Source organism: Equus przewalskii, chromosome 28 (genome assembly GCF_037783145.1).
Source record: "Equus przewalskii isolate Varuska chromosome 28, EquPr2, whole genome shotgun sequence".
Classification (NCBI taxonomy): domain Eukaryota; kingdom Metazoa; phylum Chordata; class Mammalia; order Perissodactyla; family Equidae; genus Equus; species Equus przewalskii.
This window is the reverse complement of record NC_091858.1, coordinates 38,423,321-38,441,274: the sequence shown is the minus strand read 5'-3', so window position 1 is coordinate 38,441,274 and position 17,954 is coordinate 38,423,321. Positions and strand designations below refer to the sequence as shown.

Genomic DNA, 17,954 nt, shown 5'->3' with positions numbered 1-17,954 from the left:
ACAGAGGACACACAGAGAGAGAAACACACAGACACAGAGAGACACACAGACAGAGAGATGGACATATACAGAGAGACACACAGAGACAGAGAGACACGCAGAGAGAGACACACATAGAAACAGAGACACACAGATACAGAGATGGACATATATAGAGAGACACGCACAGAGACAGAGACAGAGATACACAGAGATACACTCAGAGATACACAGAGATACACTCAGAGACACAGAGAGACACACACAGAGAGACAGAGACACATAGAGACAGAGAGACAGAGAGAGAGAGACACACACACAGAGATACACACACAGAGAGACAGAGACACATAGAGACAGAGAGACACAGAGAGAGACACACACACAGACAGAGATACACACAGAGACACAGAGAGAGACACAGAGAGACAGAGAGACACACACAGAGACAGACAGACACAGAAAGAGACACACACAGACAGAGAGAGACAGAGGACACATAGAGAGAGAAACACACAGAACCAGAGAGACACACAGACAGAGAAATGGACATATACAGAGAGACACACACACAGAGACACACAGACACAGAGGATACATAGACACAGAGAGACACACAAAGACAGACAGAAACACACAGAGAGAGACACAGAGAGACACACAGACACAGAAAGACACAGAGACAGGCTGAGAGAGCATCTCACCTGCCCCTGGAGGTGACCATGAGACCATCATATCTACTTCTACTCTGAAACCGGTTACTGAAGTTGTCCTGCTGTCCTGCCTTCTTAGAGGAACTGGGGTCCATCCTCAGCTGACGAGGGAAAGGCCTTTCTCACAGAAGAACGTCTGGTAATGATTTGGAAGGAACGGCGGAATTAGAAGATCACCTGTTTTGCAGCCCAAGTGAGATCACTGACTCGGGGAAGGATGGTGAATGGACGGAAGAGCAATGAGTAGAAGCTCGGGACAGAGCACGTGCAGGTGTGGAACCATGGCCCCCAGATGTACACACCAACTCGAGGCGATGACGCCCTGGACTAACCTGCAGTGATGGGAGACACAGGGGTGAGGAAGAGGTCAAATGACCCAGTGAGGAAACACCCGGCCTCAGGGAGAAAGGGGGCCATTCCCAGACCACTGACCCGGTCACTTCAAAGAGTCAGCCGGAGGGGAAAGGGCAGGAGGAGGCTGCAGAGATGAGGACGGGACGCAGAGTGCAGCCTGGCTGTGCTGGTCTGGAGGACGTCTGGGGACCACTGGGAGACTGAACAGACGGCGCAGAGTTGGGATCAGGCAGTGACGGCCGTCTCGGTTCGCCTGGGACAGCCCTGGTGCGCCTGCTCTTCTGCCTGATTGTCAGCACCGTGAGCTCATGTTCCACAGGCTCCCGGCTGGGGTGGAATTCACAGTCACTCAAAACTGAGGGAGTTACTGTTAATTTTCTTAGGTACAAATATCAGTATTGAGGTAGGAGGATGGCTTTATTCCTAGAAGATGCCTGTCCTCAGAGAAGGTAAGCTGCCCAAACAGAGCAGGGCCACACAGCTCACATGACACAGACCACTTATAAAAAGTGTGGTCGACAAAAACAAAAACCAGCTTAACTAAAACATGGGCAAAGGACTGGAGTAGACATTTCTCCAAAGAAGACAAGAAATGTGGGTTTTGCTCCAGGAGGGGGACCCACTTGCCGCAGCCGTGCCTCCCACCCTCTGGCCTCCAGAGGAGGGAATGGTGTTCTTGCTGTTGTTTTGTTTTCTGATCAGTTAACACTAAGAAAATGACCACGGGGAACAAGGACACCTGTTTTCCCGAGAGGCTGCCCTTGGCAGTTTTGCTTTCACAGAAGATAGACCGTCTTTCACCATAAGTTTCCGTCTTCTGCCCAAGTCCTCCGGGCTTCCTGGAAAGGCCAACAGGAGCCCTACACACAGCAGGCAGCACTGCTTCCAGCGGCCGCCTCCTTATACGGGCTCCTGCGGCCCCGTCCCCTCCCTCAAGCCTCCTCCTCCAAGCCCTTCCACTGGAGGCCTGCGGCGCTCTGCACACAGCTGAGCGGCTTCAGAAGGAGCCGGAAGACTCAATGTCCCCTGGTCACTGCAGCCATCGGAACGCGCCACCCCCACATGTGCCACTCAGGCAGAAGGACTGTTCTGAGCTGAAGACTCTGGAGGAGCAGGAGCTCTCTGCCCCCTGGTGGTCCTAAAGAGGACACGAGCTTCCACCTGTAACACGTGGCCCTCGCCTGTGCCTGGAAGAGGAGGCCGAGGGCAGACTCTGAACCTGGAGACGAGGCCAGGCTCCCAGCAGCCCAGATCAGGCACAGGAACCACCCAACACACCCACGAAACCACCCCATCTCCACCAGTTTCCCATCCACCTCCCTTCCCACAGGCTGCCGCCCGAAGCCTGCAGCCCGCCCCATGTCCTGTCACTTCTCCCCAAGCTCGCTGTCCCTGTTCAGACACCACATGAGCCCGAGTTCCGAGCGCCCCTCTGAGCTGCCTGTCTCTCCGCATGCGTGTGGACAGACTGCGCCGTCTCCTCGTGTTAGTCCATCTTTGCTCAGTGTCGCTTCCAGGCCCCAGTGCAGACCCTGGGAGGGCAGAGGGAAGCTCCGGTTCCTCCTCTACAGCCTCAACCGCACTTCCTAGGCCGGGGGTCTTCCTGTGAGGTCCCGGGAAGCATGAACATGGGAGGCTGAGGCTCCGTCCTCCGGAGGCTGCAAATCGGAGCTCAGGTCAGAACGGGCGCGCCACTCCGTCGACGGGTGAAAGGGTGACTGGGGGCCTCGGCATGCAGGCTGCTGGCTGCCCAGCTCTCACGCCACACCCTCCACCTGACGGGGCCATGGTCCCTCCCGCTCACCTCCGACAGGCCCCTCCCAGGCTCCTGCTTGTCAAGGGCTAACAGAGCAGGGAGGAAAGGCTCTGGGACCAGCAGGTGAGGAGAGGGAGAGACCAAAGGAGGGCGTTCTGAGAAGGCAGGAGCGAGCACCACCGCCAGCAGCCGCGGCTCGCTGCGCACAGTCAGCCTGCAGGGGCCTCGCGGATGGCTTGCCAAGAAGTCTCTGGAAGGTCTCACCTCTTCCCTCCTATTCTGCTACTGACACGTGGCTCCCTGAATCCCGTTTTCAACGCTGATTAATAACTTTATGAACAAACACTGAATTTTTCCTAATTCAAAATGGTATCTGCGTGGATAAAATCCATCTTACTATCAAAAAATATATGTTGAAAACATGCGTGAGCATGTGATGGAACTTATTTTAAAAAGCAGACAATTTGCCAACTTGAGTGCTTTAATCATCATTAGTCACACTTTCCCTTAGCCGCAGTCACAACAGAAGGCTGTGCGACACGCTGGGAGATCAGGAGGCCGTGCTCTCGCCGGCCCTCACAGGTCGGCCCTGCAAGCCTGGCCCACGTGGACCTCAGCACCAGCCCAGGTTCTCGGGGAGAGCGGTGGTGTGTGGCTGTGCTTTCATCCTGGTCCAGCATTTTCTGACAGAGGAGGCCTCTGTTGTGTCTAGACAGGAGACTGGCCATGTGGTTCACATTTTACTCTTACGCTCAGACGCCCTACAGCCACAGGCATGTTGTAAGTGAGTCAAACACAGCAAATAATAATTAGGCCTGCAGAGATTTGTGTGTGTGTGTCAGCATATCCAGGACACTCTTGGAATCCTCCGACATTTAAAAAATCTAATATGAATTTCATTAGTTTTCTTTTGCTCTTCTCTCACATAGACCGCAATTTTTACAAAAGCACAGATTTCATGTTTCAAACTGTGAGTGCTCTGGTAAACCACACACCTACCTGCATCAGGTAGTTCACTCTTTTCTTTCTTTGTTGTGGTTCTGTTATATGGTTGGTTGTACGGTTGTGTAGTTGGTTGGCTGTGTGGTTGCGTAGTTGATCGGTTCGTTGGTTGTGTGGTTGGTTGTGTGGTTGTGTAGTTTGTTGGTTGGTTGTATGGTTGGTTGGTTGTATAGATGGTTGGTTTGTTGGCTGGTTGTGTCACTGGTTGGTTGTATGGTTGGTTGGTTTGTTGGCTGGTTGTGTGGCTGTGCAGTTGATTGGTTGGTTGGTTGGTTGTGTCATTGGTTGGTTGGTTTGTTGGCTGGTTGTGTGGTTGTGTAGTTGATTGGTTGGTTGGTTGGTTGGTTGTGTAGTTGGTTGGTTGGTCAGTTATGTGGTGGTTGGTTGGTTATTCCTTTGTTTCTTGGAGCCACTAGCTGAATTAATCGTGCTGCTTACTTTTTCCCACAGGACCACTCTTGATCTGCACACAGCCTTTTCTCTTGCTCGCTCATTGTCCTCATCCATTCGCCCCTTTTTTGTCTGTTCCCCAGTCCACTCCCCTCTCTGCCATAGGCAGTCATTCTACCTCATGTCTCTTTATTGGAATACATTCTTGCAGAATTTCTACTGTTTCACATTCATGCGTTTTTGATTTACAAAAATGTTTTACGTGAACATCTCATCATCATGTTTCTTACTTTTTCCTCCAAGCATGATGCTTAGTGCTCCAACTAGGAGGCTGTACATCTGTCCAATTTGTTGCTTCTAACATGTACACGTCATTCTGTCACAATCCCCCTCCCTCCCATTAGAATGGACAGCAGGCAGCCTCCTGCTTCCAGCACCACAAATATGCTGGAGTGAGTATCTGTGTACGTAACGCAAGATCTGTGTGCATTTCTCTGGGCTGTGCACCCAGAAGCAGAGTTGCAGAGTCATAGGCGAGGCCTGCACTTAACTTGACTAACTTGTTCTTGAATCCTCTCCAGATTGGCTGCACTGCCCACGCTTTCCCCAGCAGTGCAGCCCAGCATTCTCACCAACACCGGCACCCTCACCAGCACCGGCACCCTCACCAGCACCTGGTACCCTCACCAGCACCTGGCACCCTTACCGACACCGGCACCCTCACTGACACCTGCACCCTCACCAGCACCGGCATCCTCGCCAGCACCGGCATCCTCGCCAGCACCAGCACCCTCACTAGCACCTGGCAACCTCACCAGCACCCGGCACCTTCACTGACACTGGCACCCTCAACCAGCACCAGCACCCTCACCAGCACCAGCACCCTCAGCAGCACAGCACCCTCACTGACACCTGCACCCTCGCCACCACTGGCATCCTGGCCAGCATCGGCATCCTCACCAACACCTGGCAACCTCACTAGCACCCGCCACCTTCACTGACACTGGCATCCTCACCCATACCGGCACCCTCACCAGCACACACACCCTCACCAGCACCTGCCACCCTCACCAGCACTGGCATCCTCGCCAGCACCGGCATCCTCACCAGCACCCGGCAACCTCACTAGCACCCGGCACCTTCACTGACACTGGCACCCTCACCCACACTGGCACCCTCACCAACACCTCACACGGTCCAGCTTCCCAGACTCTCCTCGTTGCTTTTACTTCTCCTCCCAGAGCCTTACAAAGTCCTGTCTGGCTCAGCCTGGGGTTTCAGCGCACAAAGGACCCTGGCGTGGTTTGCTTCCTGTGCGTTGGAGGCGGGGGTCCTCTCGGGCTGGCTGCCACCCTGGTGGTGTTACCCTTGGCTCCTGGTTCCCATCTCTCACTCTGGTCCACAGTGCCCTAGACCCGGCTCTGCCTCCACACGACCTACGTTCAATCTTAGGCCTTTATTCATTCATCCATTGTTTCATTTGACAGGTATTGCTCAGTCCTGCTAGGTGCAAACACAGGCTGCAGTACTGAGGACAGGATGTAAACAAGCTCAGACAACGTGCTCCCTGACCTTGTGGGGGGCACTGAAAGCTGCAAGTGGACACGGTGGGCAGACGTCACGCAGACAAGCACATGGTTATACATGGTGAGTGCTGGGAAGGACTAGTTCAGGGCTGTCAGCTGTGGACTCGCTGGGAGCCCCAGAGGGTGATGAGAACGTGGCCTGAGGGATGAGCAGAGAACAGGAGGAGAGTGCTCCTGACGCCCGCGCTCAGGCTGGAGCCCTGCTCTTGCTGCGCCTGGTCCCATCCAGGGAACCTCTGCTTTGTCCTCTCTAGAGACTCAGCTCCACCTCTGCAGGGATGAGAAAGGCACAGCCACGGGCTGCACAGAGCAAGGAGGGCCTGAGCTATCAGAAAGCTCCTTAACCGACTGTCACACGAGCCTGCTTATTTCAGCCGTGACCTTCATCTTTCTTCTATAGAAAGCGATGCTGCCAAATCTCGAACTTCTGCGCTTAGTCAGCTCGGGCTGCTACGACAAAATGCCACAGGCTGGGTGGCTTATAAACAGACATTTATTTCTCACAGTTCTGAGGCCGGAAGTCCAAGATCAAGGTGCCTATTTGAGTCTTGGAGAGGCCCTCTTCCTGGCTTGTAGAGGGCTGCTTTCTCACTGTGTCCTCACATGACACAGCGAGCTCTGGTCCCTTCCTCTGCTTCTGAGGGCACTAACACCATCACAGGGGACCCACCCTCACAACCTCATCTAACCCTAATTACTCCCAAAGATCCCACCTCCGAACACCTCACTGGAGCTTAGGGCTTCGACATATGAATTTTGAGGGGATGCAAACATTCAGTCCGTAACCTGGGCTATTCTGAGTAAGTCGCGTTGGTTCTTGTTCTTTCGTACCAATAGACCAAGAGACTCGGATTTGGTTTTTCGCATGTGCTAGGTGCCTTCAGCCTCACAAAATTTGATGTCTTTGCTTCCTCTCCCATTCTTCTCATCATTGTGGGTCGTGAATTTATGCCTTTAAAGAAGTGTCTACTGCGCTTTGGTAAGGCTTCAGGAAGGAGAGAAGCAGCTGTCCACTCCGCCACCTTCACTAAAATGTCCGCACACTTTGTCCCAGATTTTCTTCTACGACGTCCACGTCTGTTGGTCTTGGTGTTTCCGTGGAGGGTGGAGCCCACTTGTCACACAAGTGCTTTGACACGCATGTCCATTCTGATCATGACTGAACTCCCCAACCCAAAATGCCTACCTCCTTCCCATGAGAGTCAAGGGACTGGGCGTCCTCTGTGTGGCCCCAGAAGGAAGGAGAGCAGGACATCTGAGCTACAACTGGCCTCTGACACAAGGGCCCCCAGTGGCTCCTGTGATGACAGCTGCTGCCTCTGCCCAGGTCCCCTTCACGCCCTTTGCACACAATGCCTCCTCCACGCAGGACTGGAGGTGCGTGCCCTGGCCCCGAGGAGAGGCTCTCTCTCCATTCTTCGCAAATCGTGGACAGGTGGGAAAATGATTGTGACCGTTGACCACTCTGTCCTGTCACTTCCAGACCTGCCTCCTCTCTGCTCCTGGACTCCTCTGTAAGGATCAGCTGGGCCTGGGGCTGGGTAGGTGTGATATTGTAATGTAATATTTGGGTTTTGTCCCAGGTTCCTGAAACAAGATCTTCTAAGACCCTTGGAATCTCCAAGTGGTAAGAGGGTCTTTTTTGTGTGCTAATGAGGTGACTCTTGGTGGCCCCAGAGCTCCAGGATGGGGACTGGTGGCCAGAGGACCCTCACGTGATTAGAGGGCTGGAACTTTCATCCCCACGAGCTGACCTCCCTCCAGAGAGAACAGAGGCGAGATGGGCTGTGGACCGACTTCCTCACCAACGGCCAATGATTGCATCAGTCATCCTACATAATGGAACCCCATAAAACCCCTAAACGATGGGCTTGGAGAGCTTCTGGGTTGGTGAACGCATCCACACAAGGGGGGGTGTCCCACCCCAGCTCCACAGGGACGAAGCTCCTGTGCTTGGGACTCTTGTGGACCTCGCTCTGTGTACTTCTTCAGCTGTTCATGCGTAACCTTTGTGATAACCTGGTAAACTAAGTATTTCCGTGGGGTCAGTGAGCTGTTCTAGCAAATTACTGAACTGAGGCTCCCTTTCACAGACCAGGGGCAGAAAGCACCAGTAATTTGAATGAGAGGACAGTCAGGACGCAGCCTCTGGTCTGTCTAACGTGAGAGCTTTTCATCAGGAGGCAGCGTCGAGCCGGCTGCTAGGGTTTCTTCACAGGAGACTGAGATCCCAAAGGACTGCCATTCCTGAAAGAGGCTTTATTCAAGTGAAATAATCTGATTTTAGTTCTGCGAAGATGAGGCAGTGTTTTATAACAGGAAGAAAAGACAAGTAGTGAAGATGACTTGTCATGCTGTCTCCAAGAAGAACACGTTGATGGGACAATCGGCACCAACTCCTGAGCTGAGTGGAATCACTCTGAGCTACCAGGAAGCTACAGCAGGTGGATGGAGCACTCTGTGTTAGAAATCGGCTGATGACACCCTCGTCTCTGCTGCTACTCACCAGCCCACATGTTGGAAACGCAGCCTGAGGCTCTGGGGAGGCACCTTCCTCATCAGTTGGCTGACTGTTCAAAGCCCTTTCATGCGGCGGAGTCCGGGCCAGCACCATCCCGTGCCAGGCACAGAAGCGCCGTGAGCCCCTGGCCCCACCTGGGGGCTCGGTCACGTGGCTGTGGGGATTAACTACAACACAGCCATGGACGTGTTTTAACTGACCGCAGGGCGTTTCCTGGAGAGCAGGGAGGAAGGATAGAGCCTACGATTGCCCCTAGGGCTGAGCTCAGAGGCAGCTACCCAGCAGAGGGTCAGGGAGAGATGTCCAGGCGGACAGGGCTTGGTTTCTACAGCCCTGCGGGAGAGAGGGAGGAGGGAAAAGAGTGGTTCTGGCAACAAAGTGAGAGAAAGTTTCGGGAGGGTCTGGGCTGCCAGCAGGCAGGCCGGTGCTGGAGCGGGGCGGTGCTGGAGCAGTGGTGCCAGAGCAGGGAGGAGCCCTGGGCTCCCGGTGCGCCTCCCGCTTCTCTCCAGCCCGGCCTCTGCTGCGCCTGCCCCAGCACCTGCTGGTCCTCCTACGGCGGTGTAGACGGCACCTGCGTGCTGACCAAGGGCGGCTGTAGTCTGACCCCGCGGCCCGTGCAGTGCTGGCCGGGTTCTGGCCTCAGGCGGCCATCAGCGAGCGAGCTGTGACCTGGAGTGAGGACCAACCGTTGGCGTTTACCCGGCGAGGTGGGCCCCATGCACAGTGCTCAGGACGCCGGGAGGAGCTGCTCTGGGTCAGCTCTTATAAACAGACCGCCCCAAGGCTATACGCCAAATTAGGGTGATTTCGGCGTGGCATTCCTGAAGCAAACCCTTCACCTACCAATTCTTTGTTTTGAACATGTTCTTAGAAAAAGCTGAAATAACAGAACGTGTGTGCCCTCCACCCAGATTCACACAGGGCTGGCCTTTCCCATCTTTGCGTATCTTTCTGTGTGTGTAGACAGAACACTTCTTCCTGAATCCTTAGAAACACTGCAGACATCCTGAAGCTCCCTGCAGAAATCTCGTTGTGCGTCCCCCCGAGAGCAGGGACCCCCGCGTGTCCTCAGGGAAGTGCTCACACTCGTGGTCAAGGGGAGGCGGCCACCCTTCTCACTGGAAATGCTTCTTTCCCCATTGGTCCTCAGTGAGAGATGGGTGGGTAGCCTGGGAGGCCAGGTGACCCCCCTCTTTCTCCCAACATCTCACTCAGGGGGTTTAGCATCATGGGGGCCGGGGATTCCTTGTCTGAATCAGTTATTCCACTGGAAATTGTAATATACTTTTCTGTTATTTCTTTGACATTTATTTGCTCCCATTTTTTTTGTCTTAACTACCTTTATCGATCTTCTGTATTTATCCACATGTATCAGCTCATTAAAATCTTTGTTCCAATGTTCTTGCGTTAATCCCCTAAAAATTCCACACAGGCAGAAGTATTTTTACATTACATACTTAATGTTTACAAATTTGAAATCTGATCCGCGCAAGTCTATGGCTTTACCACTTTTCAAGACAAAAGTCACGTATAAAAATACAGACGACTTGAAACATAACAGTCCACAGTTGTCGAGAACGTGCTTTACAATACAGAGCTGTCAGACAAGCTCCACCTCTGTAAGTACGAAAATGAAATAAAAACCAGCTCTTTCTGTCCCTACAGCTCTCCTCGCTCTCCTGCCTCCCCTCCTCCAGTGTCACCCCGCACTACGATTCTTTCTTCTGTTTAATATGTCATCATCCATTAGTATCACTGTTTTCTTTGACGCTTAAATTATTCCAAATTTGGCCAGTGGGAGACTCTTTAAGCTGGCTCCTTGCTCATTTTGATAAGTCTTTCTAAAGTTTGAGCACCTACTTGCTTCCTGAACAAGATATTCCAGACTCACCTCGCGCTTTCCCTGCTCCACGCCTGGAATCAGCCGTTTCTCCAAGGAGTCTGGTTAGTTTAGTGCAGAAGGGTCTGAGCATCAGTCCTTATGCTTCTGGTCCCAGGATCCCCTTATGCTCTGAGACATCATCGAGGAGCACGTAGCTTGGTCTGTGTGTATGTGCCTATCAGTATTTACGATGCTGGAAATTAAAACAGAAATTTAAACATACGTCTTCATTCATTTAAAAAGAACAACAATAAACCCCCCACATGTTAACACAAATAATGCATTTTAATGTAGAATAAGTATAATTTTCAAAAACAAACTCTTTAGCAAATTTACTATAGAATGGGAAAAGAGAGTGTGTCAGTGTCTTTCCAGATGCTACAGGTATTTACACAACGGCAAAACTCAGCAAGTTGTAGTTTCTTAAAGGTTGGTTGCAACATGGAATATGAACCATATCAGTAATGGTGATTAAATTTGTTTTTCAAAATTTAAGCTTTCGAGTGAAAATTTGAATTTTATCACTAGCAACAAATATTGTCAGTAGGCATTATACAGACATAGTCCATTATGTACAATGTATGCATTATATATACATAAAATGCATACATGTGTGTATATATGTGTGTGTATATGTGTGTATATATTTTTTTAATTGTTGGAGTCGTAAATTCAGGATGAACTCCTGGAGGCAGGTCTGAGAAGCAGATTGCAGGGCTGAGTAAACACAGGGCAGAGTTGTTCCCTGGGTCCTAAATTACCTTCCGGGTGGTGTGCCGAGTCCCCGTCTGGCCACAGGAGCACCCGTTTCCTTGTTGGCAAAGCTGTCAGTTTTCAAACTTCTGAAGCCCTTTCCCATCTGATCTGCAAGGACAGTCAGAGCAAACTTTCCTTCTGTGCATGTTTCCTCCCCGGGTCAGACAGTCAAAGACTCACGACTGTTTTCATTTTCATCTGCATTGAAGACACCTGTGTGACCCTCCACTGCAAAACTGCCCACTTGGGTTAAAAGCAGGATTAAGGGTTTGAGAACAACAACAAGCCATTCACAGAGCACCTGCGCCCCTCACCCGCTCTGGCCCTCCGCCCAGAGGTCTCCATCGACCCCGATGTGCGGACGTTGTACAAAGACTTGCTTTCAAGTGAACACATTTTGGTCAAGAGTCAGGTGTTTCTGTGTTATTTTCATACCTCACACGAGTCTCCTTCTTTCACTGTTTTTCTCTCTCCATTGATGAAAATGTCACAAGGAAATAAAACTGTAAACACGTTAAGTCCTATGAAGAGGGTTTCTGCACTTGGATTAATTGGTCCATCTGACAACCCTCCAGGGAAGGAAGACATGAGAACGGAAGCCAAGGCCAGGCTCAGCCACGCCCCCGCCACATTCTGGGAGCCCACGTCTCCAGCGGGCTGAGCACACAGCCAGAGCCCAATGGATGCAGCCCGTCTTGCTGGGTAGAGTCTGCAAGTGCGTACCGAAGGTGCATGTCTGCAAGGTTCACACACAAGCTACGGGAGGATCTCCGCTGTCTGGTGCAGTGACGACCACAGCGAGGTGGGAAGGCACAGGTTCGGGGCCACTCACAGAAGCTCCACTGTGGGAGCTGCGTGTGCACAGTGCAACCATGTGTCGCACAAGCCAGAGCATCCCGCTGCAGGTTCCGCTGCCTTGGGGCGCCCTGTCCATGCGCATCCCTGTGCCTCTCTCTGCTGCTCCTGTGACATCACAACCGCCGCGGCTTCGAGCAGCCAGAGGGAGCTCTGCCGGCCAGTCTGCTCTTTGTTCCCAAGAGCACCATCGTCCTTGAGTGAATGGCCTTTTCAAAGTCTTCTGCCGGCACTGATCCTGAGGGAGCCCCGTAGCTGGGGGTGGGTGGCAGAGGTTGTGGACCGCTCCCCACCCCCGGTGCCCCCGCCCCCTGTCCTGATTCCCCAGGTGCGTCTGCCTGTTTCCGTTCATGACATGGCCCTCTGTGCATTCTCCTCTCTCTTCTTTTAGGATTCTCTGCCTGAGAACTCTGTGCCTAGGACCCCCAGCATCTGCCCTCAGCTCGGACATCAACAGTGCTCCTCCTGCACCACCTCCTGGATGAGCAGGAAGGGCCCTCCCCACATCTTGGGCAACTGCTTCCTCACGGTCCCCACTCAGTCCTCGCCCAGCTCCCGCTGCTCCCCCCGGACCCCTGCGGCTTTGGCTCAGAATGCCTGCCCCAGTCTCCATACTGCTGGGCTCCAGGCAGCCACGGGCACTGGCTGCGATGGAACACATCGCAGGCAGACTGACTCCTCATCCACCGCTTGTCACAGGGTCCTCTGGGACGTGGTTCTGGGAGGTCCCGGCCTCGCCCAGGACGCGTGCCAGCTACTCTCCCTCCTCATTCATGCCCCAGGTAACTGGGCGAGGGAGCGACCCTCATTCTGTAAGAGGGCAGGGCTTGCTTACTTCAAAGACCAGAAATGCAGTTGCCAACAGGGGAAACCGAGGCTGACCTCATCCCGACCTCTCAGCAGGTAAGTAGCTGTGCAACGGTTCTGTCCAGAGGATGGTGGGAGTGGGCTTCCTGGGCGTCAAGCGTGAGCCCCAGGAAGGGCAGAGACTCCAGGGTGGCGGCTGAGTGTGAGAAGAGGCACCAGAGCCCCTTCTACACTCACCCCCTTGGCCCCAGACTCCTTCCATCCTCGTCCCTGGGCACGGCGGTCTCCTGCTCTCTTCCTCTTCTGATTGTCGCTCCTCCTGTATGGACGGAACTGTGCACCCAGCTCTCAGAAGCTGGAGCCCTGACCCCACCGGGACTGGACTGAGGATGGGTCTCCAGGGAGGAGGTTACGTCAAATGAGGTCACAGAGCTGGAGTCCCTGGAGGGGAGAGACGACAGAGCCCCCAGGGTGAGTGCGTGAGGATGCAGGAAGCCAGGAGGAGCACCCCCAGCAGACATCAGCCCTGCTGGGACCTCACCCCGGACCTGTAGCCGCCAGGATGGCGAGGATGCAGCACCCGGCTCAGCTGCCGTCTGTGTACGTGATGTGGCAGCGAGGGGCAGCGCCCGGTTCTCTGTGGGCTCGTCCTTCCTCTGCCTGCTCCTAACTGCTGGGCTCCGCTCATGGCTCCTCTCGTCTCTGCGCTCCCACCCGACGGGCCACCTCATGGGCTCAAGTCCCGGGAGCACAGACAGCATGTGCTCTTCTGCTCGCATGGAAGGAGGTTCAGAAGAATAATTAAAACACAGTCAACTTTACTAATGAGCATGTGCCGGAAGTTCTCATGTTTCTTTCATCAGTTTGCCAAGGCATTCTTTAGCCAACAAAGCCATGAAAACCATCTTGTCCGTAACAAGAGCTGAAGGGGCGTTTATTCTGTAAGCAGGCTTCCACTGTGGTCCTCGAGGTTCACTCGGAGGGTCTCCAGGCCGGCAGACGACCTGCAGAGGGAACGACATTCACAGATTGTCCTCTCTGGCATTTTTGGAGGGTTTTTCACGTGCTTCCCAGGGGGCCTTGCGGGGCCGGCAGACTCAGCTGGGCCACAGCGGCTGCGGCCCGTCCTGCAGAAGTGTGCTCTGCCCTGAGTCCTCAGACTCCCTCCCTCGGGCTCACCCTCAGTGTGGCACTGACACTCCACAGGCCGGGCGATGGCCACCATCACATTGTGCCCGAAAACCGGCTTTCCCTTAGGCTGCTGAGCAGTCGCCCACCCTCACGTTGCGCGGGGTGCCGGGAGGCCACGAGCCCTCGACGGAGCGTGAGCTCCAGGCAGCGCCCCTCACGGGGGTCTGTGCCACCTGCTGCGTGACAGCCACAGTCGTCTGTCCTGAGGGACTGGGCATGCCGCCGACCCGCTGACCAGCCTCTCCCCTCGCCACCCGACCGTTGGCTGGGGACTCAGGCAACATGAGTGTGGCTGCTGCTGGGGGCGGGATTTCCTGAAAAGGTGCACAGTTCTGGGTACAACAGGGAGCAGCGTTGTGACCCCGTGAACACGCAAGCTGGATGTTCGTGAATCACGTGGTGAGTGCTGTGCTGTGTAGACATGACCTCGTGTCCACGTGTGGATGGAGCTGGTGCTCAGCTCCAATCGCTGTGAGCAGGTTCCCACCTGCTGCCCGAGGGTGAACATCGAAGGGTGGGAGGCATCTGGGGAAAGCCTGCCACAGAGCACTGACCGCACGTCGTGAGGCGGCTGGTGTCCTTGTGCCCGTTCCAGTCCAGCCACCGTGATGTCCCCTAGCTCACAGAGCCCCCGGGGCGGTTCAGCCCTCACCTCAGGGAACTACTGCAAGGACCCTCTAGGAACTAATATTCCTTTGGGTGAAGGAATATTTTCACAAGGTTTAGCACCTCCCTTAAGATCATTTCAGTTTCTTTTCCTTGAACAAGTAACTTTTTGCTTGTTGACTTCAAGTAAAACAAACTGTGATCCCCTTTAATTTTAATAAACATCTTTGATTCTTTTGTTACAAAGTTCTTCCCAACAATGGCGTGGTGGTCACCCACTCAGGATCCGCTCTAAGTTCCTGCCATGTTTCTCAATGGTGGGATCTGAGGGGAAATATTTTACTTTCTTATTTGTACTTTTCCTATTGCTTTGATTTTTAATAGTATGAAAATACTTGTTGGTTTTTTTTAAAGATTTTCTTTTTCCTTTTTCTCCCAAAGCACCCCTGGTACATAGTTGTGTATTTTTAGTTGTGGGTCCTTCTAGTTGTGGCATGTGGGATGCCGTCTCAGCGTGGCCTGATGAGCAGTGCCATGTCAGCGCCCAGGATTTGAACGGGTGAAACCCTGGGCTGCGACAGCAGAGCGTGTGAACTTAACCACTCGGCCACGGGGCCGGCCCCTGAAAATATTTCCTAAGGTATACTTTTTTCTTCTTCTTCTTCTTTTTTCTGGTGAGGAAGATTGGCCCTGAGCTAACATCTGTTGCCAATCTTCTTTTTTCTCTCCCCAAAACCCCTGCACATAGTTGTATATCTTAGTTGTAGGTCCTTCTAGTTCTTCTCGTGGGATGCCGCCTCAGCATGGCTTGATGAGCAGTGCATAGGTCCATGCCTGGGATCTGAACTGATGAACTCTAGGCCGCCGAAGTGGAGTGTGTGAACTTAATCACTCAGCCATGGGGCCAGCCCCACGAAAATAATATTTCTTAAAAACAATGAACAAGACCCTCTGAGCCTCTGGGGAGCCTGGCCTGAAGCCCCCGTGCAGCCATGGGTCCCAGCTCTGTGCAGCCTGGTGGCAGGTGCTGGGCCATGGCCTCTGGCTGCCGTGTGCACCGTAGTCCTGCAAACCTGTGGGGACTCAGGCCTCGCCCAGTGTTCTCAGTGCCGGCTTTTGCGCTGCCAGCCTCTCCTGGTGCTGGGCGCTGTGCCCTGGTCTCCACGGCTCAGCTTCTGTTCTGGCAGCTTTGCCCGGGCTTGCTCTTCTCACTGGCGGGGCTCTCAGCGGAAAGTCCCTCAGAATCCCTCTGCACCGCAGCCCCCAGGGCTTCCTCTGAAGACCTCCGTGGCTGGGCGAACCCCGCAGGCCCCAGCCATGCCACCAAGTGCAGCAAAGCCAGCTGTGTTGGGGACAATTCACTGATGCTCCTTCACTCACGTCGTCAGCGACTCCTCCAGCCTGCAGGTGACCATTCCACTCTGGTTAGTCCTCTGAGGGTGTGGCCACAACTTGGCACCGTGAGACACACAGCAACAGGCCGACCCCCAAGTATGAACCGGGCTGTCACCTCCTCAGGAGGAGGCCACACTTTCATCCCCGTAGCCAGCACCCCACACGGTCCAAGGGACGCTGATTCAAAATGATAGATGCATCTGCTACGTGGGGACACACTCACGGGGCAATCAGCATCCACAAGGCCCCTAAGGACTCTCACAACATCCTGAAAACTTCCTGTGCGGCACTTACCAGAATTACAATACTCAGACGGACGGTTGTTCCCAGGTCTGTCTGTCCCGCCAGCTGTGAGTGTGTCTTTGATGCTATTTGTATCTTCTGTGTCCAGACCGGGGAACCTGGAAAACAGCTCGTGAGTGGGGGTCTTGGGTCTCGGTGCCCCCGTGGAAAGTTCAGATGGTGCCGGCCTTGCCCAGCCACTGAAAAAGGTGACAGCGTCTGAGACGAGCACGTCCCTTGGGGTCGGAGCCCTCCAGACAGGCGCTGTGTGCCCTCTGCCCAGTCCTCGTGGTGTCGTCACCAGGCAGCTGACACTGCGGGTCTGAGTCTACGCCACGGATATCGGCTGTTGCCAGAAGCAGGAGAAAACCGCCAGTGAGTCTGACATGTGCCTCTGTGAGCCGGGATGGTGGCAGGGTTGGCATCGGCGGCGGGGACTCTGACACGTCATTGCTCGTGGGCGACAGTGACTCGGTACAGATCAAACAGACATTTCTCCACCCACGAAGTGGGCACGGTGACAGGTGCTGACACCTGGACGGAAGTTTGTGAGAACAGGAAGACACCACGTGCGAGGAGTTCACCCTGCGCCTGCACATGGCGGGAATGGCACTCAGGGAACATCAGCTCCCCTCATCCTCTTCGTCTCCATCGTGAAAACGAGTGCAAATTGGACAAGGTCTCAGTTTGCAGCAGGAGCCTCGAGAGATGAGAAGGTGGGTTTCACGGCAGAGCACGTGAGGACGAGGACGGGGTGCCCCGTGGTCCGCAGACACGGCGTGATTCTGCTCTGTGACAGTTGCCTGGACGGCTGGCTCCTGGCAGCTGCCATTGTTGCAGTCTGCGTTCACGCTGGAATGTTCTAATCCCCTAAGGAAACCTTTGTTATTTTAGGACGGGCACATTTCCAGCAGGGCTGGTGGTGGTAAAGCGTGAAGGGGAGATCTTCCTGGGGCTGATCTCCAGGGGAGGAGCCTCGGGCTTCCCTGGCCTTCCTGAGGTGCCTGGGAACAGACGTGACACACAGAAACAGCGACTGGGTTCAAGAAGAGCCACCACTTTCACAGCAGCTGCACGTGCAGTCCTGGTGCTGCTTCAGGATCCCCCCCGAGGACACAGGCAGGCTGCGAGAGAGAGAAGCTTCTGGCAGGCTCTCCCTCGGGAAAGGAGGTGAGCGGAGCCAGGCCCTGACGACGACCGGCAGGCAGCCTGGGGAGAAGCCAGGCCTGTCGAGTGACGACCACAGATGCCTGGCCCCAGAGATCTTCTGCCTCCAGAACACGACAGCAGCAGCAACTGACCAGGCGCGGACTGTGCCGACACCCACCTGGGCCGCTGGGGAAGCCCGTGGCAGACACCTTGCTCCTCCCAGTTCCAACCTCAAAGGGTTCCCAAGACCCAGATGCCCCACACCCACCCCCTGTGCTGACGCCATCCTGGGCGAGGCCCGCCTGGCCTGTGCGAGCACACGTGTCACTCATGGGCATGAGCAGACCGCCCGTGTGTTCAGGCAGGGCGCTACAGGTTTGATCAGAGCAGGGCTCAAACTCTGCTTAGGAGCACTGAAAAATACGTACTGACGTCCATGTGCACACACGTGCACAGACAACCAAGTGTGCTCTGATACACAGGTGTGCATGTATGTAGACACCTGTGTGTGCTATGGTACGTGTGTGTATACAGACATCTACGTGTTCTATAATATATGTGCATATACACAGGCAGACATGGGCCCTAACATAGGTGTGTGTGTATATACAGATATGTGTACTATAATTCACACTGTACTGTATCACACATATAATTTAGACATATGAGTACTATAATGCACATATAGTGACACGTATTTACTTTAGTACAACATATTGGACACATGTGT

The 17,954-nt window shown here is 54.0% G+C and overlaps 1 protein-coding gene across 11 annotated transcripts in view; it reads right to left on the bottom strand.

The window, feature by feature from the left end:
* The window catches only part of ERICH1 (glutamate rich 1), a 144,416-nt gene that overhangs the window by 54,993 nt on the left and 71,469 nt on the right, over positions 1 to 17,954 (bottom strand). For 4 of the 11 annotated variants that reach the window (XR_011534267.1, XR_011534263.1, XR_011534265.1 and 1 more), the window contains exon 6: positions 10,193 to 10,376. The exons of 4 other annotated variants lie outside the window; for them this stretch is intronic. The gene's annotated coding sequence lies outside the window, so the exon portion shown is untranslated. Of the gene's footprint in view, positions 1 to 683; positions 829 to 10,192; positions 10,377 to 10,944; positions 13,606 to 17,954 lie in introns of all 11 variants that reach the window. 3 more of the 11 variants (XR_011534262.1, XR_011534261.1, XR_011534266.1) reach the window with 2 other exon arrangements.